The sequence below is a fragment of the Aotus nancymaae genome, unplaced genomic scaffold (assembly GCF_030222135.1).
Source record: "Aotus nancymaae isolate 86718 unplaced genomic scaffold, 86718_ANA_hifiasm-v0.15.2.pri h1tg000036l, whole genome shotgun sequence".
Lineage (NCBI taxonomy): Eukaryota > Metazoa > Chordata > Mammalia > Primates > Aotidae > Aotus > Aotus nancymaae.
The window spans coordinates 49,625,414-49,648,699 of NW_026988450.1; the positions used below are offsets into that span (position 1 = coordinate 49,625,414).

Genomic DNA, 23,286 nt, shown 5'->3' on the forward strand with positions numbered 1-23,286 from the left:
ACTGTTTAAAAAATAACACAATTTAAATTTCAATAATATGTAATTTCCTTTAGTGGTTTTCCATTGCGCAAAGAATAACATCCAAACTCCTCCCAAAGGCTCACCAGGCTTTGTGTGATCTGGCTCCAGACTTCCTAATCAGGAGGCTCCAGCCACATGGACCTCTTAGCACAGCCAGCTCTTTGCTGCCCTAGGGCCCTTGAACTCACTCTTCTCTCAGGCTGGCATGCTCCTTCCTGAGCTCCTCCTATGCCTTTCTACTTCTTCCTCCATCCTGGCTGGCACAGTGGCTCATACCTGTAGTCCCAGCACCCTGGGAGACCAAAGAGGGAGGATTGCTTGAGCCCAGGACTTTGAGACCCACCTGGGCAACATAGCGAGACTATGTCCCTACTAAAATTCAAAACAATTAGGCTGGGCACAGTGGCTCACACCTGTAATCCCAGCCAAGATGGGCAGATCACTGGAGTCCAGGAGTTTGAGACCAGCCAGGCCAATGTGGTGAAAACTCATCTCTACTAAAAATACTAAAATTAGCTGGGCATGGTGGCACACATCTATAGTCCCAGCTACTCGGGAGGCTGAAGTGGGAGGCTCACTTGAGCCCAGGAGGTGGAGGTTGCAGTGAGCTGAGATTGCACCATCCATTCCAGCCTGGGTGACAGAGTGAGACTCCATTTAAAAAAAAATTTTTAAGCCGGGCGCAGTGGCTCAAGCCTGTAATCCCAGCACTTTGGGAGGCTGAGGCGGGTGGATCACAAGGTCAAGAGATCGAGACCATCCTGGTCAACATGGTGAAACCCCGTCTCTACTAAAAATACAAAAATTAGCTGGGCATGGTGGCGCGTGCCTGTAGTCCCAGCTACTCAGGAGGCTGAGGCAGGAGAATCGCTCGAACCCAGGAGGCAGAGGTTGCGGTGAGCCGAGATCACGCCATTGCGCTCCAGCCCGGGTAACAAGAGTGAAACTCCATCTCAAAAAAAAAAAAAAAAAAAAAAAAAAATTTTTAAATTTTTAAAAGTAAGATGGGTGTGGTGGCACATGCCTGTAGTCCCACCTACTTGGAGAGCTGGGGCAGGAGCATCACTTCAGCTTGTGAAGTTGAGGCTGCAGAGAGCCTTGGTCATGCCACTGCACTCCAGCCTGGGCAACAGAGTGAGACCCTGTCTCAACAAAAAAGGTACCTTCACTGATGTCTTCCCTCAATATGCCGTCCATAGTGCTCCCCACCCAGTCCCCATACTGCTTTCTTCATAGCACTTAACTATAATCTGTAAGTATTTTGTTTATTTAATGCTACTTCTCCAACTGAAATATAAGATCCCTGAGAACAGGACCTTGAACTGTCTTTACTAATATGTCTCCAGGGTCTAAAGCAGAGCATGGCATAGAATTAGTATACAGCTAATATTTGCTAAAGCAAAAAAGGTTGAATAAGCAAATTAGAATGCATTTCAAAACAGGACCCAAAACTTGGGGGAATTTGGACAAATGTTATGCGTTTCAAATATTTCCTCATACTTAAATAAACATCGTGAATTGCTTTCATAGAAACAGTGATTTATATGAGGTTTTTGATTCATTAGCATCTATCTGGAGTCCTATTAACTTGTTTTGTAAGTCAGAGACATTCAGTATGTTTGAATCACTAGGCTGCCTGCTCTGCTGTGATTGTTGTTTATGAAGTGATGCTGTTTATGCCATAATGTATGTGCTCTTCATCTTATAATCTTGCTGAATCACTAAGTTGACATGTATTGGTCTCTTAGTCAACATTTATTAGTCAAGTGCTTACCTTGTCATTACTAAGAAATATGTGGCATCTCATGACTGTAATCCCAGCACTTTGGGAGGCTGAGGCAGGAGGATTGCTTGAGTCCAGGAGTTGAAGATCAGTCAGGGCAGCATAGTGAGATTTTGTCTCTATAAAAAATAGACAACATTAGCGGGGCATGGTGGCATAAGCCTGTAATTCCAGCTCCTCAGGAGGCTGAGATGGGAGGATGGCTTGAGCCTGAGAGGTTGAAGCCGCAGTGGGCTGAGATCATGCCACTGTACCCCAGCCTGTGTGACAGAGCAAGACCCTGTCTCAAAAAAAAAAAGAAAAAAAAAAAAAAGCTGGGCACGGTGGCTCATGCCTATAATCCCAGCAGTTTGGGAGGACAAGGTGGGTAGATTACAAGGTCAGGAGTTCAAGACCAGCCTGGCCAGCATGGTGAAACCCCATCTCTACTAAAAATCCAAAAGTTAACCAGGCATGGTGGTATGCACATGTAATCCTAGCTATTCAGGAGGCTGAGGGAGGAGAATTGATTGAGGTGGAGGCTGCAGTGAGTGGAGATCGCACCACTGCACTGCAGCCTGGGCAACAGAGTGAGACTCTGTCTCAGAAAAAAAACAAATTGCATTTGTTGGTCATTTGTTGATCATTTGTTGGTGCTTGAAAGTTTGTAAAACATTTTTATCTTACTTTTGGAGACCTATGTTGCCCAAGCTGGTCTCAAACTCCTAGCCTCAAGTGATCCTTCCACCTCAGCCTCCCAAAATTCTGAGATTGCAGGTATGAGTCACTGTGTCCAATCTGGAAAGTTTCTATTGATGTCAATTTATTTGATCTTCCCAAGCCCTCTACTCTGTAAAGCGTTTTATAGCCATTTTACTGGTGAGGTTACTGGAATTTAGGAGGGATTAAATTTTGCTGGTAAAACTCCTCTCTAAAAACTTTATATAGCCTCTTTTTTTTCTCTATCTCTCTTTTTGAGACAGAGTCATGCTCTGTCGCCTAGGCTTCAGTGCAATGGCATGATCTCAGCTCACTGTAACCTCTGCCTCCCGGGCTCAAGAGATTCTCATGCCTCAGCCACCAGAGTGGCTGAAACTACAGGCACTTATCACCACACCCAACTAATTTTCATATTTTTAGTAAAGACAGGGTTTCACCATGTTGGCCAGGCTGGTCTCAAACTCCTAGCCTCCAGTGATCCACCTACCTTGGCTTCCCAAAGTGCTGGGATTACAGGTGGGAGGCACTGTGCCCCGCCAAAACTTTACATAGTCTTTTAAGGAAACAATACATATGCAAAACCAAAGACGTTGTTACAGAATAATATAAACACATGGAAATTAATTACAGAAATGTATCCTGATGCCAAGGAGATTGTGAATTCTATATAGCCAAATGAGATCTATTAGAAAGCGTGGGAAGAGGTGAGCATTTAACAGGGTTTGGAAGGAGAGGAAGAAACCAGAGTTGAGGAGTGGGAAACAAAAGGGGTCAGAGTTTTCCAGGCAGAGGAAATAGGCTATGCAAAGATGTGTGTGTAGGCACCCCAGTGGAGAATGGGGCCAGCAAGTTAGCTTGACAAAAACAGAGTGATCCCATCAAGAAATAATAAAAGATGAAGATTAAGAATACCTCTGTTGCTGAAAACATTTGGATAGCAAAGGGAGCTTGGGTTTTATCTGACAGACATTGGGGAGTCCATAAAAGCTCATGCAAATAAAAATTAGAGATGAAAACAAAATGTGATGGTTCTTGTGGGAGCTCTGTGTAGAATGAACTGCAGCAGGAGAAACTGACTGCTGCAGTAATTCTGGAATAAGGTGACATGGCCATAGCTGAGGGTGGTGACTGAGGAAATTGGAGCAAAGTGGACCCAGCGTGAAAGGCTCATCAGGACTGACTGATGGATTTAGAGTAGAAGAGGAGAGGAGAGAGTGAAAAAAAATGACTGCAAGGTGTCCAGCCTGTTGTGTTGGGCTGATTATCGTGCAATAAACACATTATTTATGACAGGAAGCCTTTTGGCTGAGGGCAAGAATAGAGAGATGGGGATGAGGAAGTGATGAGCTAAGTTTTTGAAATGCAAAGTTGCACATGAAGCAAGGATGTTCAATTGCAGGTCTGTAGACTACTGGAGAAACAAGTCTGGAGAGAAGATAAGAAGGCAAAGTTTGCATTGTGTCATTCTGATTAGCCTCTGGCTCACTTTCCCAACTCTGCTCACTTGCTGCCTATTCGCCCAACTCAAATGCACTTTTCTTGGAAAGTTACTATTGGGAAGAATTTACTTTTATAGATTTGGATATTTCCTAGTGAACTTTCTCTACTGTAGCATAAAAAAGAAAGATAAAAAGAAAAGACATTTTAAAAGATCATTAAGACTTTTCACCCTGAAATGATTATTTCGAAGTTGCTTAGGGGCCAAGCGCGGTGGCTCATGCCTGTAATCCTAGTACTTTGGGAGGTCAGGGCAGGCCGATCCCTTGAGGTCAGGAGTTTGAGACTAGCCTGGCCAACATGGTGAAACCCCACCTGTACTAAAAATTCAAAAAATGGCTGAGCTCACTGGTGTAATCTCAGCTACTCTGGAGGCTGAGGCAGGAGAATCACTTTGAACCTAGGAGGAGGAGGTTGCAATGAGCTGAGATTGGCGCCACTGCACTCCAGCCTGGTGACAGAGCGAGACTCCACAAAAAAAAAAAAAAAAAAAAAAAAAAAAGTGCCGGGCGCGGTGGCTCAAGCCTGTAATCCCAGCACTTTGGGAGGCCGAGGCGGGTGGATCACGAGGTCAAGAGATCGAGACCATCCTGGTCAACATGGTGAAACCCCGTCTCTACTAATACAAAAAATTAGCTGGGCATGGTGGTGCGTGCCTGTAATCCCAGCTACTCAGGAGGCTGAGGCAGGAGAATTGCCTGAACCCAGGAGGCAGAGGTTGCGGTGAGCCGAGATCGCGCCATTGCACTCCAGCCTGGGTAGCAAGAGCGACACTCCGTCTCAAAAAAAAAAAAAAAAGAAGTTACTTGGGGCTGGGCACTGTGGCTCACGCTTGTAATCCCAGCACTTTGAGAGGCCCAGGCAGGCGGGTCACTTGATCTCAGAGGTTGAGACCAGCCTAAGCAACATGCAGAAACCCCGTTTCTGCAAAAACAACAACAACAAAAATTAACCAGGTGCAGTGGCGAGTGCCTTTGGTCCCAACTACTTAGGAGGCTGGGGTGGGAGGATCGCTTGAGCCTGGGAAGTGGAAGTTGCAATGATCCAAGGTCCACTCCACCTCGGGTGACAGAATGAGACACTATCTCAAAAAAAAAAAAAAAGTAAAAAGTTTACTTTAAAAAAAAAATTATTTCTTAAGAATGGCCAGATGCCACAAAGTAGGTGGCAATGCCTTAACTGTACATGTGTTGTCAGGCCTGTTCATCCTTGTCAAGAGGTATGCTAACTTTCTCTATGTTTAACTCCTTTTCTATGTATAACTCCTTTCTCTATGTATAACGCCTTTTATACAACACTACTTGGGTTTTTAAAAATTAATATTTATTACTTTTTTTTTTTAAAGATGGGTTGGAGTCTCACTCTGTCACCAGGCTGGAGTACAGTGGCACCATCTTTGCTCACTGCAGCCTCGGCCTCCCGGGTTCAAGCAATTCTCCTGCCTCAGCCTCTCAAGTAGCTTGGACTACAGGTGTGTGCCACCACGCCCAGCTAATTTTTGTGTTTTTAGTAGAGACGGGGTTTCACCATGTTGGCCAGGATGGTCTCAATCTCTTGACCTCGTGATCTGCCCGCCTCAGCCTCCCAAAATGCTGGGATTACATGCGTGAGCCACCATGCCCGGCAATATTTATTACTTTCAAATTTAAAATCTCAAACTTTTATATTAAACATTTCCATTTTTATGCTATTTATATAAATCTAACAAATGATGTCTGAGCCACTTGGTTAATCATTTTAAACATTTTAAATTGCATTTATTAATTTAAAATTCTGATTATTTTTTCAAACACATCAGGTTTCTGATTAACACACTTTTCCAAATTCTTAATTAATTCTAATTAAGCAAATACATTAAACTAATAGATATAGTAAGTTGTAATTTCTCTTAAAAGTTCCAAAATAGTATATAAACTTTTAAAATATTTTAAAATTAAAATGAAAGATTTAAATCAGCCAGTTATATACTTTAAAGCAGCATTGCAAGGTTAATTTTAATTTTTTTTTTAAGATGGGGTCTTGCTATGTTTTCCAAAATGGTCTCAAACTCCTGGGCTAAAGCAATCCCCCTGCCTCAGCCTCTCAAGTAGTAGGGACTATAGGTGCGTAGCACCATGACTGGCTCCTGCAAGGTTAATTTTTAGACACTTTAGTAAACACTAAGAGTGTGTCTATGCAGGAACAGACACTTGTCAAAAGAAGACATTCATGCAGCCAACAAACATATGAAAAAAAGCTCAACATCACTGTTCATTAGAGAAATGCAAATTAGGCCAGGCATGGTGGCTCATACCTGTAATCCTAGCACTTTGGGAGGCCCAGGCAGGTGGACTACTTGAGGCCACGAGTTCCAGGCCAGCCTAGGTATTTGTCAAAACCCCCGTCTCTACAAAAAATAAAAAATAAAAAATAATTTAGTGAGGCTCTCTCTCAAGAACAAACAAACAAACCAAAACACCAAAACAGTGCTGCCCTTCACCTTCCTTCTCTATAGGCCTCAGCTTCCATCACTTCCCTGTAGTCTTTCCAACACAATTTTACTGTTGTGGCTATTTCTAACCCTAACGAATTGTTAAAAGATCTGCAGCTCTTGAAAATTGTGCTGGAGTAGAGCTAGAGGACAGGAATCATCGCCTAAAATTTTCCCAAGGGCTGAGTGCAATGGTTCATGCCTCTAATCCCAGAACTTTGGGAGGCTTAGGTGGAAGGATTGCTTGAGCCCAGAGTTCAAGGCCAGCCTGGGCAATATACTGAGATCCCATCGCTACAGTTTTTTTTTTTTTTTTTAAACTAACCAGGAGCAGTGGTTAGAGCCTGTAGTCCCAGCTACTTGGGAGGCTAAAGTGGGAAAATTGCTTGAGCTTGAGTTTGAGACTGCAGTGAGCCATGATTGCACCACTGAACTCCAGCCTGGGTGACAGAGACCATGTCTCAAAAAAAAAAAAAAGAAAAGAAAAAAAAAATTGTATTTTAGTGGTGGGCTCAAATTAATGATTTTTTTGAAAAGTCTATAAAGTCAGAATATAAACAGATTAATTTCAAAAAGAATGATAATTTTTCTAAAACTCTAATACTGGAATGTGAGAGACCAATGCATTCTTTCCCTGCAAACTGACCTACCCTTTTACTGGAGTCAATGCAGTTGGCAAAATAATAATGGTCATTATAAACAGCAAACAGACCTACTCATGGAGATGAATGAAAATCTGAACAATGGAAGCTGGGTAAATAAAACATTTAATGGAATCAGGGCGAAAGTTTGATGTCTCTATCTCCACATCAGGAATGGACTTGCCAATGGGATCGTGATTATCAGAAGACAGTTCATTTGTGTCCCCTCATTCCAGGCTGAAGTCTGGATAATTACTATCCATGCTAGCTTCTGTGACAACCTTTTTACTTTCTTAGCCAACTGAAAGTCATTCCCCACCCCTGGCCTGGGTGCCTCTCGCTCGCTAATCCTTTTTTTTTTTTTTTTTAGACAGAGTCTGGCTCTGTCACCCAGGCTGGAATGTGGTGGTGGGATCTTGGCTCACTGCAACCTCCGCCTTCCGGCTTCAAACAATTCTCCTGCCTCAGCCTCCCCAGTAGCTGGAATTACAGGCATATGCCACTACACCTGGCTAATTTTTGTATTTTTAGTAGAGATGGGGTTTCACCACATTGGTTAGGCTGGTCTCGGATTCCCACCTTGGCCTCCCAAAGTGCTGGGATTACAGGCGTGAGCCACCTTGCCCAGCCTCACTAATCCTTTAATGTAGTTACTTAAAATGCCTGTTAGAAAAAGCCATCCTCTCAGCTTGTACTTTGATCCTTAAAGTGCGGATTTCATCATTCAAGAGCTGAACCATATTTCTGAGTTCTTGTTGAAGGCCTCTCTGCAGCAGCCAAATAGAAACTAGAAACTTTCACGTGTATCTGTTATTAACAGAAGTATGGGGTGAGAGCTATGCAGGGAAAGTGGGGTGAGGAGTGGAGAGATTGGGGAAAACTTTATTTCCTGAGAAATACCTCTCAGGCTCAAGGGATCCCCCTATCTCAGCCTCCTGAGTAGCTGGGACTACAGACATGCATCATCATGCCTAGCTAATTTGTTCTTAAAATGCTGATGAAATCAGATTTCTGAGTCAGCTAGGGAATGTCTTGTAAGACACACTGCTAGTCTTCTTGGAATACATCATCACAGGGTAGGATGACAGGTAGCCACAGTCCTGCCTGAGGGTTCAAGGGAGGACTCTTGGAGATGATAACATCTGAACTTTATCTTAAAAGGTGATAAGGTTTTCTGGTAAAGGGAGATAGGCAGGGCATTCCCAGCATAATCCAGGGCACAGAGAAGAGAATTAGCACAGCACAGTGGCAGGACAACTAGTAAAAGTTGGGGGGTGGCTGAGAGATGGAGAGGGGTCAAATCAAGGAGAGCCACAAGTCTCCTGGGGAAGAGTCATTCAAGTGTGTGTGTGTGTGTGTGTGTGTTTAAGACAGAACCTCTCTGTGTCATCCAGGCTGGAGTACACTGCCTCCCAGTTTCAAGCGATTCTCCTGCCTCAGCCTCCTGAGTAGCTGGGATTACAGTTACCTGCCACCACGCCCAGCTAATTTTTTGTATTTTTAGCAGAGGTGGGGTTTTGCCATGTTGGCCAGGCTGGTCTCAGACTTCTAGCCTCAAGTGATCCTCCTGCCTCAGCCTCCCAAAGTCCTGGGATTACAGGTGTCTGAGTCACCACACCCGGCCTTCCTGAGGCTCTTAAAAGCCGAGAAGAATTGAGGAGGAATTGGGCTCCTTCCCTTTGTCACTGTTCAGTCCTTCCCACTCTGCTCCAGACCTCAGCCAGGATCCGAAGTCTTCCCCATTTATCACCAACATGGAAGCCAGGTCTTCCATGAGAAGGGAGGTCTACTTAGCCTTCAGGCTTGAGCTGATCTTGGACATTCTGTCCTATCATGAGGAGCCTGACCAGTCACTCAGGCTCTTTTTGAGTTTAGTGATTAAAACTTTTCATATTAAAAAATATATATTGTTAGAAGACAAAAGAGTGGAAAGTAATGGAGAACACACAAGATTCACTGATGGGCTTTTTGTTTCAAGTATGAAAGACTTCGCTGGGCGTGGCAGCTCACACCTGTAATCCCAGCACTCTGGGAAGCCAAGGTGGGTGGATCGCTTGAGCCCAGGAGTTCAAACCAACCTGGGCAATATAGCAAGACCACATCGCTACAGAAAATAAAAAATTAGTCAGGCGTGCCGGTGTGTGTCTCTGGTCCCAGCTACTCAGGAGGCTGAGGTGGGAGGATCTCTGGAGCCTGGGAGTTTGAGGTTGCAGTGAGCCATGATGGCACCACTGCACTCCAGATTGGATGGCCAAGTGAGTCTTTTTTTTTTTTTTTTTGGTGCCGTGACTCAGATCCAAATGAGTCTGTCTTAAAAAAAAAAAAAAAAAAAAGTCAGGCGTGGTGACTCATGCCTGTAATCCCAGCACTTTTAGAGGGAGAGATGGGCAGATCACAAGGTCAGGAGTTTGAGACCAGCCTGACCAACATGGTGAAACCCCGTCTCTACTAAAAATACAAAAATTAGCTGGGCGAGGTGGCGGGCATCTGTAATCCCAGCTACTCAGGAGGCTGAGGCAGGAGAATTGTTTGAACCCAGGAGGTGGAGTTACCGTGAACTGAGATTGCGCCATTGCACTCCAGCATGGGCAACGGAGTGAGACTCCGTCTCAAAAAAAAAAAAAAAGCCTGGGAGAGAAAAGAGAGCCTATGGACAAAGACAGATTCAAGATAGAAGAGAGAAAAAACTAATGATGAAAGCAGATCCTGGATGAGCAGAAGGAGGGAGGCAATCGAGATCAACCCCAGAGGGGCTGACTCCAAACAGGAAGAGAGAGACTCCCTGGGGACCTGCCGATGCTGATGCCACAGAGTCAGGTGTGGTCAGTCATGGAAGACACCCCCAGGGGAGAGCATCTGAATTTTACAGAAATCCAAAGTCATTTAACAACCACGAGATGACTACTTGGTGAGAGCCATTCATATGTATCATTACCTTTAATCTTCACAACAACCCTATGAGGTAGACTTTCTTCTGATTTTTTTTTTTTTTTTTTGAGGGAGGTGGAGTTTCGCTCTTGTTACCCAGGCTGGAGTGCAATGGCACGATCTTGGCTCATCGCAACCTCCGCCTCCCGGGTTCAGGCAATTCTCTTGCCTCAGCCTCCTGAGTAGCTGGGATTACAGGCACGCGCCACCATGCCCAGCTAATTTTTTGTATTTTTGGTAGAGACGGGGTTTCACCATGTTGACCAGGATGGTCTCGATCTCTTCACCTCGTGATCCACCCGCCTCGGCCTCTCAAAGTGCTGTGATTACAGGCGTGAGCCACCGCGCCCGGCCCTCTTCTGATTTTATACTAGAGAAAAGAGCTCAGAGAAGTTAAGCAACATGTCGTAGGTAACACAGTTTTCAAGAAGTAAACCTGGGGTTTGAATTCAGGCTGTTTAGCCCATGTTATTTGAATGACTCATATGACACCACGCTGCCTTAAAGCAGAGAAGACGGAGTTGCACCTGTCATAGAAAGCCCATGTGGGTGATATCAGAGAGCAGTGTATCTCTTAATCTTTGAAATCACCACCAGGGTTTTTGTCTGTCTAGATGTTGAGCTTGTCCTGAAATCCAGATGTTCTAGTTTGTCTAGAAATCTGTTCAACCACAGCAAATGGCATAGGCTTATCTAGGTCCTGAAAGGGTTCGGGAATAGTCTGGTAAGAATTTGAACTGGCCGGGCGCAGTGGCTCAAGCCTGTAATCCCAGCACTTTGGGAGGCCAAGGCGGGCGGATCACGAGGTCAAGAGATTGATATCATCCTGGCCAACATGGTGAAAGCCCGTCTTTACTAAAAAATACAAAAATTAGCTGGGCATGGTGGTGCGCACCTGTAGTCCTAGCTACTAGGAAGGCTGAGGCAGGAGAATGGTTTGAACCTGGCTTGAACCCAGGAGGTGGAGGTTGCTGTGAGCCGAGATTGCGCCACTGCACTCCAGCCTGGTGAGTCTCTCCAAAGTGAGACTCTGTCTCAAAAAAAAAAAGATAAAAGTACTCTGAGTACCCTTTCTCAGTCATCAGAGTGGCATCAATTCACAAACAGTATGTGCTGTTGATGGACACTGTCTCATACAGCTGGGGAAAATGCAGAAAGGTATGGAAGGGAATCTGGCTGTATCTAAGAAAACTACATAGGCATTTATCCTTCCACCCAGCAATCCCTTTTCTAGGAATTTATCTGAAGAAAAAAATTTCAACAGTAAGCTTTTTAATATTTTACATATTTTTAAGATTAAACTAATAGGACTGGAGAGAAAAAAAGCAAAAGAAACCCAACTATATTACAAATAAATATTATGACTACTCTAGGCGGGAGAGGACAGGGGAAAACTAATGCTAATAATGTTTGAACATGCTCAATCCAGGAGGCGGAGGTTGCAGTGAGCTGAGATCGCACCACTGCACTCCAACCTGGGTGACAGAGTAAGACATTGTCTCAAAAAAAAAAAAAAGAATTTGAACTAAACTTGGTAAACAGTCTTCTGATTTTGTATCTTCTATTCATTACACAGTTGAACATGTGGGAAGGGCTGGAGAAAATGTTTGCAGTCTGAAGATTCTGATCCAGTAAGCATGAGTAAATCCCACAAATGATGTGATCATTTATCAGGTTGGTAATAGTAGTTGCCTCTAGGAAAAGGGACCTAGGGGATCACCCAGGGAATACTGACCTATGTACATATGTTATTGAACCAAATACATTAAAAATCATGTCTCTACATGATGGCATAAACTTACTTGTTAAATGCAAAGTACTGCTCAAGCATGGTGGCTCAGGTCTGTAATTCCAGTGTTTGGGAGGCTGACCTCAGAAGATCAGTTGAGGTCAGGAGTTTTTGGGCAGCGTAGCAAGATCCTGTCTCTATAAAACATAGAAAAAATTAGACAGGCACGTGGCTCACACCTGTAATCCCAGCACTTTTGGGAGGCCGAGGCAGGTAGATCATGAGGTCAGGAGTTCGAGAGCAGCCTGACCAACATGGTGAAACTCTACTAAAAATACAAAAAATTAGCCAGGCGTGATGGTGCACGCCTATAGCTACTCTGGAGGCTGAGGCAAGAGAATCGCTTGAACCCAGGAGGTAGAGGTTGCAGTGAGCTGAGATCTCGCCATTGCACTCCAGCCTGGGTGACAGAGTGAGACTCCATCTCCAAAAAAAAAAAAAAAAAGAGAAAGAAAAAATTAGCTGGGCCTGGTGGCACACACCTGTAGTCCCAGCTACTTGGGAGGCTGAGATGGGACGATCACTTGAGCTCAGGAAGTCAAGGCTGAAGTGAGCTGTGATCTCTCAAAAAAAAAAAAAAAAAAAAAAAAAAAAAAAAACCTGGTCAGAGGAAAGGATTTTGTTTTCCTTTCTCTTGATGAGTGTAGACTTGCAATTTGGATCAGCCACCTTTCCCCTAATCTTAAGTTTATTTTAAAATAGTTTGTGCTTTCTCCATGCTGGGCTCTGTTCTAAGTTCTAGGGAAATGGGTGAATAAAATGGACAAAGTAGCTTCTCTTTACTTTGACGATGCGAGCAGTTAGAAAATAGAAAGTTTGGGGGGTTATGAGAGTGACCAGCTGGAGCGGACTGGTGGTCCCCTTCAGGCATTCAGCAAAGGCCCCTCTGCAGAAGGGAGGTTCAAGCTGAGACCCGAATGAGAAGGAACAGGCAACTAAAAATCTGTGTAATGAAGGCTCGAAGGTCAAGGGAACAGCAAATGCAAGCTCTCCCTAAAGTGTGAAAGGACCTGGCATGTTTGAGAAACACAAAGAAGGAGCGAGTGGGAGAGGTGTCATGCGGGAGAGATGTGGGACAGGAGGCTGAAGCATGAGCTCCAGCTGAGGTGAGGAGTGTGGGTTTTATTGTAAGGGTAATTGGGAGCCTTTGGAAGTTCTAAGGCAGGGACCCATGTGATTCTCTTTATGCTCTCTCAGGCCATGACAGGGAGAAGTGATTGTATAGGGCAGAGATTGGAATCATAGAGATCAATTAGGAGGTTATTATTGCCCTATAATCCAGATGATAAGCTTGAACCAGGGTGGCAGTGAAGGAAGAGGAGGAGAATGGGTGAAATCCTGGATACACTTCCTAGCTAAGGTTAACAGAGCTTGCTGCTGGATGCAGGAAGTAAAAAAGAAAGGATTGTTTCTAGGTTTAGAACTGGGCTACTGTGCAGCCGGGTGCGGTGGTTTACGCCTGAAATCCCAGCACTTTGGGAGGCTGAGGTGGGTGGATCACCCGAGGTCAGGAGTTCAAGACCAGCCTGACTAACATGGCGAAATCTGATCTCTACTAAAAATACAAATTAGCTGGGCATGGTGTTGGGCACCTGTAATCCCAGCTACTTGGGAGGCTGAGGCAGGAGAATCAGTTGAACTGGAAGGTGGAGGTTGCAATGAGCCGAGATCGCACAACTGGATTTTCCCTTATTTTCTACTGTTATTATGTCCCTTATGAAAACTTAATTTTTTAGTGTAAAAGCAACATATATTGATGTAGAACATCTAAAGTATACAAAAGATATAAATGAAAAAATATAAAATATTAATGAACCTGTAATTCACAGAAAACTACTACTTGCTAATCTTTTGGTTTATTTCTTTCGTTTTTTCTTTTCTTTTTTTTTTTTTGAGACAGAGTCTCGCTCTGTCATCCAGGCTGCAGTCTGAAGTGCAATGGTGAGATCTTGGCTCGCTGCAACCTCTGCCTCCTGGGCTCAAGTGATTTGCCTGCTTCAGCCTCCTGAGTAGCTGGGATTACAAGTGCCCACCATCATGCCAAGCTAATTTTTGTATTTTTGGTAGAGACAGGGTTTCCCCATTTTGGCCAGGCTGGTCTCGAACTCCTGACCTCAAGTTATCCACCCACCTTGGCCTCCCAAAGTGTTGGGATTATAGGTGTGAGTCACTTCGCCCAGCCAGGTTCATTTACTTCTAATCATTTTTTTTTTTAAACACAAAATTCCTAGGTAGTAATACATATTATTTAAGAAAAATCTGGAAAAAATAAACATGGAAATTAAAATCACCCACCTACAAGCAGAATCAGTTTTTGTGAGTGATATTTATATTCAACTCATTTTGGACATTGTTAATACATAGCTTTGTATTCTGCCTTTAAAAAATTTTGTCACAGGGCCGGGCGCGGTGGCTCAAGCCTGTAATCCCAGCACTTTGGGAGGCCAAGACGGGTGGATCACGAGGTCAAAGAGATCGAGACCATCCTGGTCAACACCGTGAAACCCCATCTCTACTAATACAAAAAAAATTAGCTGGGCATGGTGGCACGTGCCTGTAATCCCAGCTACTCAGGAGGCTGAGGCAGGAGAATTGCCTGAACCCAGGAGGCGGAGGTTGCGGTGAGCCGAGATCACGCCATTGCACTCCAGCCTGGGTAACAAGATTGCGAAACTCCGTCTCAAAAAAAAAAAAAAAAAAAAAAAAAAAAAAAAAAAAAAAAAAAAAAAAAAAATTTTGTCACAAACTGCCTCATTTTCATAAAAATTATTTTAAAACATGATTTTATTTGCTTGTAGGCCTATTCTTTTTCTTTCTTCCTTCCTGTTTTTTTAAGACAGTTTTGAGACAGTCTCGCTCTGTTGTCCAGGCTAGAGTGCTGCCATGGTGCCATCATAGCTCACTGCAGCCTTGAACGATCCTCTAGCCTCAGCCTTTGAAGTAGCTGGGACTACAGGCATGTGCCACCATGCCTGGCTAATTTTTTAAAAATTATTTTTTTGCAGAGGTAGGGTCTCCCTGTGTTGGCTTGGGCTGCTCTTAAACTTCTAAGCTCAAGTGATCTTGTATTTACCTGTTTTCTATGCCCGCCTAACATCTCCCCACTTTCTTTTTCTTTCTTTCTTTTTTTTTTTTTTCTGAGACGGAGTCTTGCTCTGTGGCCCAGGCTAGAGTGTGGTGGCACAATCTTGGGTCACTGCAACCTCCGCCTCCTGGGTTCAAGCAATTCTCCTGCCTCAGCCTCCCGAGTAGCTGGGACTAAAGGTGCTCACCACCGCACCTGGCTAATTTTTGTATTTTTAGTAGTGATGGAATTTCACCATATTGGCCAGGCTGGTCTCGAACTCCTGACCTGATTCACCTGCCTTGGCTTCCCAAAGTGCTGGGATTACAGGCGTGAGCCACTGCGCCTGGCGGATCTCTCCACTTTCATCTTGGCCTTGCCTTTCGGTTTTGACTGTGAATCAGCAATTCTGGCTTCCCAGAACCTGGCCACCTCTCTGGACTAGACTTGGCCTTGGAATCTTTTGAATCCAGAGCTGGTGCTGGAGTGGGGCTTTGGACCATGTAAAACCACAGTGAGAACAGACTGAACCTATAAACTATATACCAAATGGAATGATTCCTAGTGGAGTCTACAAGTCCTTCTGTGTGTGTGTGTGTGTGTGTGTGTGTGTGTGTGTATGTATGTATTTTGGCACAGAACTCACCACTTTGGGAAGAGGAGGGAGGAGGGAGAGGAAGGGAACAGGCTGGGCACGGGTGGTGCTGGTGATTCTGGTGGAGCTGGATTCAAGGGGCCTCCCCTGAAGTCTTCCTTTCCTAGCGAGCATTTCCACCAATAATCCTTTTATAATCTCAGCCTAGTAGCCAGAACATTCTCCCCACAGCCAGTCTTTCCCACTTCCCATCCTGCCCTCCTTCCTGTCAGCACTGCAGGATGTATGAGCCACGTGGCTGGTTTATCCGGAAAGAGGATAACTTCTGGCCTTAGTGCCATCTGAACAATTCTAACGGCCCTAAAGTCAGAAGTCAAGCAGCAGCCCATTAGCTCTGAAGAGGGATGGAGAACAAGAGAAGGCTTGTAGCCTGGAGCCAAGGAGGGCAAGGAGGGGAGTTCAGCCCACACAGGCTGAGCAACCCTGGGCATTCTTTTTTTTTTTTTCTGTAGGAATGGGATCTATTATGTTGACAAGCCTGGTCTGGAACTCCTGGCCTCAAGGGATCCTCCTGTCACGGCCTCCCAAAGTGCTGGGATTACAGGCATGAGTCACCGTGTTGCTCAGCACCCCCAGGCGTTCTTTTCATTGTAAGGATTCAGAACAGATTCTTATAGAGGACTTTTTCAGGTTAATGAAAACTTTTTGCATGCCCATTTTTATAGTTTATCATTATTATCTGTTAAGAATCATTGCCAATTATTGAGGACTTTTAGCTTCCTTATATATATTTCCTTGAATCCTTAGAATAGCTATTCAAAGTAGATGCTATTGTCTCCCTTTGTCTTTTTCTTTTTTTGAGATGAAGTCTCCCTCTGTCACCCAGGCTGCAGCACAGTGCCACATCTCGGCTCACTGCAACCTCCGCCTCCTGGGTTCAAGTGATTCTCCTGCTTCAGCCTCCTGAGTAGCTGGGATTACAGATGCCCACCACCATGGCTGGCTAATTTTTGTATTTTTAGTAGAGATGGAGTTTTTCCATGTTGGCCAGGCTGGTTTCAAACTCCTGACCTCAAGTGATCTGCCCACCTCGGCCTCCCAAAGTGCTGGGATTACAGGTGTGAGCCACTGCTCCCAGTCTGTCTCCCTTTTTTTAAATAAGGAAACTGAGGCTGAGAGAGTCAAGGAGTTTTTACAAGGTCAAACAACAAGTGTGGTGGAGGTCGGATTTGCAGGTGGGTCTGTCAGATACCACACTTACTGGCAGTACAGAAACAGGTATCCAAGGCTGGACTCCGTGGCTCATGCCTGTAATCCTAGCACTTTGGAAGGCCGAGGCGGGTGGATCACTTCAGGTCAGGAGTTGGAGACCAGCCTGGCCAACATGGTGAACTCAGGAGGGTTTCAACATGGTGAACCCAGAAGGCAGAGGTTGCAGTGAGCGAAGATCGCACCACTGCACCCCAGCCTGGGTGACAAAGCCTGATTCCATCTCAGAAAAAAATAAAAGATACGGGTACCCCAAGCCAGTTGTTAGGTATACATGGCTCTACCACCTTCTCAATATGAGAATGTGACAAGTTTAAAACTTCCTTTCATCTTTTATAGAAAAGGGATGATAATAATACTTACCCCGTAGGACTATTGTGTATGCGTTACGTTAACTCTTGCTATTATCCCTTTTATGTGTAGGCTGTGAATTCTTTTCTTTCTTTCTTTTTTTTTTTTTGCTGGCTCACCATAACACATCTGCAGTCTGTCCACACCTATTTGCACGAGTACATCTTGCTTTACTATAAACGGCAGAGGGCAGGTCCAGGATTATATCATTCTTTTGTGTGGCATTTTTTATAGTCACTTTGATGAAGACAATGATGAACATGTTGCTAAAAAAAAACCTTGATTCTGGCATTCAGCCAGTTCCTTTTTCAGGCCAAACACTAGCATGCTGGCCTGCTGACTGTGCAGAGGTCCCTTTTTGGGGAAGAGAGGCTCTCTTCCAGTTAGGGTGAACTCCTGGCCTCTCTGGATTTATGGGCATCCAATATGAATTTACAAGCATGGAGGAATTGTTTGCATAAACATCCTGCTCCCAACTGGATGCTACTTTCATTTTTGTGTGGTTTGTGTATAGTTTTACACAATTAATTGAAAAGTAATCTTTGGTGAAGTAAATTTGTTTCTTAGCCCTGAGCTACTAGACATTACAGCGTGGTGGACTACAGAGACTTTTCTCTTTAGTGATTGATGCAGAATGGATGGTTGTTTCTGTCTTAGTCTCTCAGGTTCTAATTGGAACTGAGTGGTTTTGGATTATACCGTTTACATTACATAATTAGAGGATTTGCTCCAGTTATGAGCAGTTTCATGAAGATTGGAAGAGTCAGAAAGACCAGGCACCTAGAAAATGTCGGGGAAAGGATAGTCAGGGACCAATGTCACCAGGATTAAGGCAATTGAGGGAAGAGCTCAAGTGTATCTCTCAACTCACTGAGTGCCCAACTCTACCCCAACTCTCAACTGATTCCCTCCCTCTTTCCCTCCCTCCCTCCTTCCCTCCCTTCCTCTGCTCTCTCTTTCTCTCTTTCTTTCTTTTCACTCTGTTGCCCAGGCTGTAGTGCAATGGCGCAATCTCAGCTCACTGCAACCTCCGCCTCTCGGGTTCAAGCAATTCTCTGCCTCAGCCTCCCGAGTAGCTGGGATTATAGGCACGTGCCACCATGCCTGGCTAATTTTTGTATTTTTAGTAGAGACGGGATTTCACCATGTTGGCCAGGCTGGTGTCGAACTCCTGACCTCATAATCTACTTGCCTCGGCCTCCCAAAGTGCTGAGATTACAGGCATGAGCCACTGCGCCCTGCCCTTTTTTTTTTTTTTTTTAAGAGAAAGATTCTCACTCTGTCACTCAGGCTGGAGTGCAGTGTGCAATCAAAACTCACTGAAACCTGAAATTCTGGGCTCAAGTGATCCCCCAACTTCAACCTCCAGAGTAGCTGGAGCTATAGTTGTGCACCAGCACCACACCCACTAATTTTTTTTTTTTTTTTTTTGTAGAAACGGGATCTCACTATGTTACCCAGGCTGACCTTGAACCCCTGGCCTCAAGTGATCCGTCTCAGCCTCTCTAATTGCTGAATTACAGGTGGGAGCCACAGTGGCCAGCCCACTAACTATTCATTTTCTGCCCTTCTCTGCCTTGCTTTGTGCCTGGAAGTCTGACGTCTATGTGGTACACTACCCAGGCTCCCTTGCTGGATGGCTTGGGTTAAGTCAACGGGAGGCACCAGTGGGTGGTAAGAGGCTGGAAATAGACAAAGGTTGGAATATGTATTCCTCCCGTTCTCTCTCGGTGGTTCTCCACTATGAATCGTAGTGACTGTGTCCCTTTATGGTCACAGCTTCCATGGGGCAGACACTTTTCCAGGGCTCCAGTTTTTAATTTTTTAAAATTATTATTATTTTTAAGGCTAGTCAAGTGAAGCAGTCGGAGTGGAGAAGGAACAGAAATCATTAACTGGTTGTGATAAATTAGTTGTAAACACCACTGCACTTGGATCAGCATCAGAGCTCCAGTTTTTTTTGTTGTTTGTTTTGTTTTGTTTTGAGACGGAGTTTCGCTCTTGTTGCCCAGGCTGGAGTGCAATGGCACGATCTCGGCTCCCCGCAACCTCTGCCTCCCGGGTTCAAGCGATTCTCCTGCCTCAGCCTCCCAAGTAGCTGGGATTACAGGCATGCACCACCCGGCTAATTTTATATTTTTAGTAGAGACTGGGTTTCTCCATGTTGGTCAGGATAGTCTCAAACTCCCGACCTCAGGTAATCCACCTGCCTTAGCCCCGCAAAGTGCTGGGATTACAGGTGTGAGCCACCACACCCAGCCCAGGGCTCTAGTTTTTAACTAAACTCTGATCATAGCAGTTTTTGACCCTGACTCTTGGCATTGGTGGTGATGTCTTCCACAGTTGTTAGTCTCTAGGTGCCTCACTTGGTTATCTTGACTCTGCCCTCACTGACTGAGTCATTTTTTCATTAAAAATCTCTTTTTTTTTTTTTGGCCAGGTGCAGTGGCTCATGCCAGTAATCCCAGCACTTTGGGAGGCCAAGGCAAGTGGATCTCTTGAGGTCCAACATGGTGAAAGCCTGTCTCCACTAAAAATACAAAAATTAGCCAGGTGTGGCTACATGCGCCGGTAATCCCAGCTACTTGGGAGGATGAGGTAGGAGAATCGCTGGAACCCAGGAGGCAGTGACTGCAGTGAGCTGAGATCTCACCACTGCACCTCAGCCTGGGTGACAGAGTGATACTCCATCTCAAAAATTCTCTCTCTCTCTCTTTTTTTTTTTTTGCAATTTTTGTTTTTTTAAGAGACAGAGTCTCATTATGTTGCTCAGGCTAAACTCTAACTCCTAGGCTCAGGGAATCCTCCTGCCTCAGCCTCCTGAGTAGTGGGACTACAGGCAGACACCACCACATCCGGCTCAAAAATCTTCTATTCCAGCTGTGTGTACCACCTACCTCCCAGCATGTCTGAGACTTACAGTACCCACATGAATCCAGGAAGCATACCTGGCGTCAAGCTGGGTGAGAGGAATACTCATTGACTTGTTATAGTCTACATTTTGTGATATTTCTCTTTCTTTCGCCTCATCTGGATGTCTCTTTGAGTGTTATACCCTTCAAACAGGCATGAGATGACAAGGCTGATATTTCCTGCTCATCTGGGGGAGGTCGAAAAGCAAATGTCTTTTGTAAGCCCTGTGCCTCCTGGAGAGAGGTACTCTGCCTGCTTCACGATTGATTGATTGGTTGACTCTTGATTGAAAGACACATCCTTTTAATTGAAAACATTATAATTACTTTCTTATAATTGGCAAAGAGTGTCACAGTTGTTATCCTGAAGAGGATATGGTTTATTTTTAAACTATAGATGAATTTGAGTTTTAAAAATCGCCAGTGTCTGAGCAACTGCCATGAGTAAACATGCTTCAGCTGCATCCGTCTGAACTGCTTCTGGGTGGAAGGCTGACGGGGAAAAATACTTTATATTTGTATACTCGATACGTGTGTCTACCCTCTCTCTCCCAAATTATCATGTTTGCTCATTACAACAACTTGTCAAGACAAGCAGAGTTGATATTTTTATTTCCATTTTATAGGCTTCATTCATCAAACATTTATTGATTCTCTTTTATATACCTGGCCTTCTGCTAGGCACTGGTGATACCGAGAAGATGATAATATAATTTCTGTCCTCAATACAGTGTAGTGGGAGATGCAGGCATAGCAACCAACAAAAGTATGGTGTGGTGACCGTGTGCAGGTGGTAGGAATGAAATGCCATGGGTGCCAGGAGGAGGGAGTAATGAAAGGGGTGGGGACAGTGCGTGTCATTGAGTGTCTGCCAAGTGCCAGGTACTGGGCTAGGGCCCTGCCCTGCTACCGCAAGTGTGGTCCATGGACCCCCAGCAGCTGCATCACCTGGGAGCTTGTTAGAAATTCCCCATCCCAGACCCACTGATTGAGAATCTGCATCTGAGCAAAATATTCAGGACATATCTATGCACATCAAAGTTTGAGAAGCACTGGGCTAGGTGGTGCACAGATTTCCTTTATTTTATTATTGTTATTATTATTATTTTTGTTTGAGACAGAGTCTTGCTCTGTTGCCAGGCTGGAGTGCAATGGTGTGATCTTTGCTCACTGCAACCTCCAACTCCCTGGTTCAAGCAATTCTCCTGTCTCAGCCTCCTGAGTAGCTGGGATTACAGGCGCGTGCCACCATGCCTAGCTAATTTTTGTATTTTAGTAGAGATGGGGTTTCACCATGTTGGCCAGGATGATCTTGATCTCCTGACCTCATGATCCGCCCACCTTGGCCTCCCAAAGCGCTGGGATTACAGGTGTGAGCCACTGTGCCCAGCCAGCTATTATTATTTTTGAGATGGAGTTTTGCTCTTGTCACCCAGGCTGGAGGGCAATGGCATGATCTCAGCTCACTGCACCCTCTGCCTCCTGGGTTCAAGCGATTCTCCTGCCACAGCCTCCTGAGTAGCTGGGACTATAGGCGCGTGCCACCATGCCCAGCTAATTTTTGTGTTTTCAGTAGAGACTAGGTTTCACCATTTTGGCCAGGATTGTCTCAATCTCTTGACCTTGTGATCTGCCTGCCTAGGCCTCCCAAAGTGTTGGGATTACAGGTGCGAGCCATTACACCCGGCCTATTGCTGTTATTTTTAGAGACAGAGTCTTGCTCTGTCATCCATACTGGAGTGCAGTAGTGCCATCATTGTTCACTGCAGCCTCCAATTTCAGGGCTTAAGCAATCCTCCTGACTCAGCCTCCTGAATAGCTAGGACTACAGGCATGTGCCACCATACCCAATGAATTTTTTAAAGAAATTTTTTTTGGTAGAGACAAGGTCTCTCTATGTTGCCCAGGCTGGTCTCAAACTCCTGGCTTCGAGTGATCCTCCCACCTCGGCCTCCCAAAGTGCTGAGATTCTAGGGCTGAGTCATGGTGCCCAGCTAATGTATAGATTTTATTTAATTCAGAACCTGGTAAGGAAGTTGTGATTATCGTCACGTAGAATAGGAGATGGAGTTAGATGGAGTTAGAATTCTCTCCATGTCACATAGCTATGTTGCGAAGCTGGAATTTGAACTCGGGCCTGACAGACTCCCAGGCTCCATTCACTACTCCAGGCGACTCCTTCCTCTCTGGAGACCACAGGGAAGCTTCACAGAGGAGGATGTGTCTGAGCTAGGCTTGCAAAGACCTGGTCAGGAGGAAGGAGGACGTTCCCATCAATATACTTCTTGAGCAAATGCTTAGAATGGGAATGGAACAGGGCCTGCCGTGCAGAGTGGTAGGAAATCAGGTGAGTAAAGAGGATTGCAATCAAATTACAAAGGGCCTTGAATGCCAGGAAGGAAGTTGAATTTCTCCTGGGAGTGGATTGTGCAACCTGCTGTGAATTGTAATCATGGGCAGATTGCTTGTGTTTGCAGCCCAGCCCCTTTACTCACAGGCTGTGCTGTAGGTTGGGTTCTTTGCAGGCAGACACTGAAACAGATTTGGAGTGTAAGATGCTTATTAGGAATTAACAGCTATGAGAGGAAGAAGGAAGAAGCAGGGTTGGGCAGAGGAAGTCAAACAGCAGGCCCAACAAAGTCTTGGCCAACCTGATGGAATCTTCTGGAAGAAGTATGGCCTCCCAGGGCTGACCTGTATCAGGCTGAAATGGCCAGGCCTTTATAACCCTACCTTACTCCATTACCAGATACAGGCTGCCCAGGTGGGGCCAGGTCTCAGGTGATGTCTGCAGCAGGGGAGACCCTGCAGGAGAAAGCTGTCTGGTCACCGCACTCCCCATAGATGGGTGGTGAGTGCCCCCCTTGCATGGGGCTCTGAAAAGTGCATCTCAGTGTCTACCAAGGCGGTCTGCTTACTTCTGTGTCTCTGTCTCTTCAGTGGGAAATGGAAATAGTAGATCCCTTGCAGGGCAATTGGAGGATTATTTGCCTGGTATCTAACCTAAAGGATACAAGGTCTTATTATTCTCTGCCCTGATGAAGAATTCACTATGTACTTTCTACTTTGAAAGCACTTGGATTTTGAAAATCCCTCACTGTGGCCCAAGAAATGGAAGAGAGTCGTGCCCATCCCTCCCACCCCCGCTGGCTGCCTGGGATTCCTTCCCTTCCTCACAATGCTTCAGGTTATTGTTTGTCAGGACACCTTAATTGAGACAAGCTGTGCTGGACAATAGAAAAGATTGGAAGAATTTAATGAAGGAAA

The 23,286-nt window shown here is 45.0% G+C and overlaps 1 long non-coding RNA gene and 1 pseudogene across 1 annotated transcript; one reads left to right on the forward strand and one right to left on the reverse strand.

Annotated features, from left to right (window-relative positions):
• Nucleotides 1–1,107: 1,107 nt before the first annotated feature.
• Nucleotides 1,108–18,598, forward strand: LOC135277976 (uncharacterized). Its single transcript, XR_010345504.1, has 3 exons — nt 1,108–1,180; nt 11,616–11,713; nt 18,543–18,598. It is a non-coding gene; the product is annotated as an uncharacterized LOC135277976 (long non-coding RNA).
• Nucleotides 5,138–5,247, reverse strand: LOC135278177 (U6atac minor spliceosomal RNA; annotated as a pseudogene).
• Nucleotides 18,599–23,286: the final 4,688 nt, after the last annotated feature.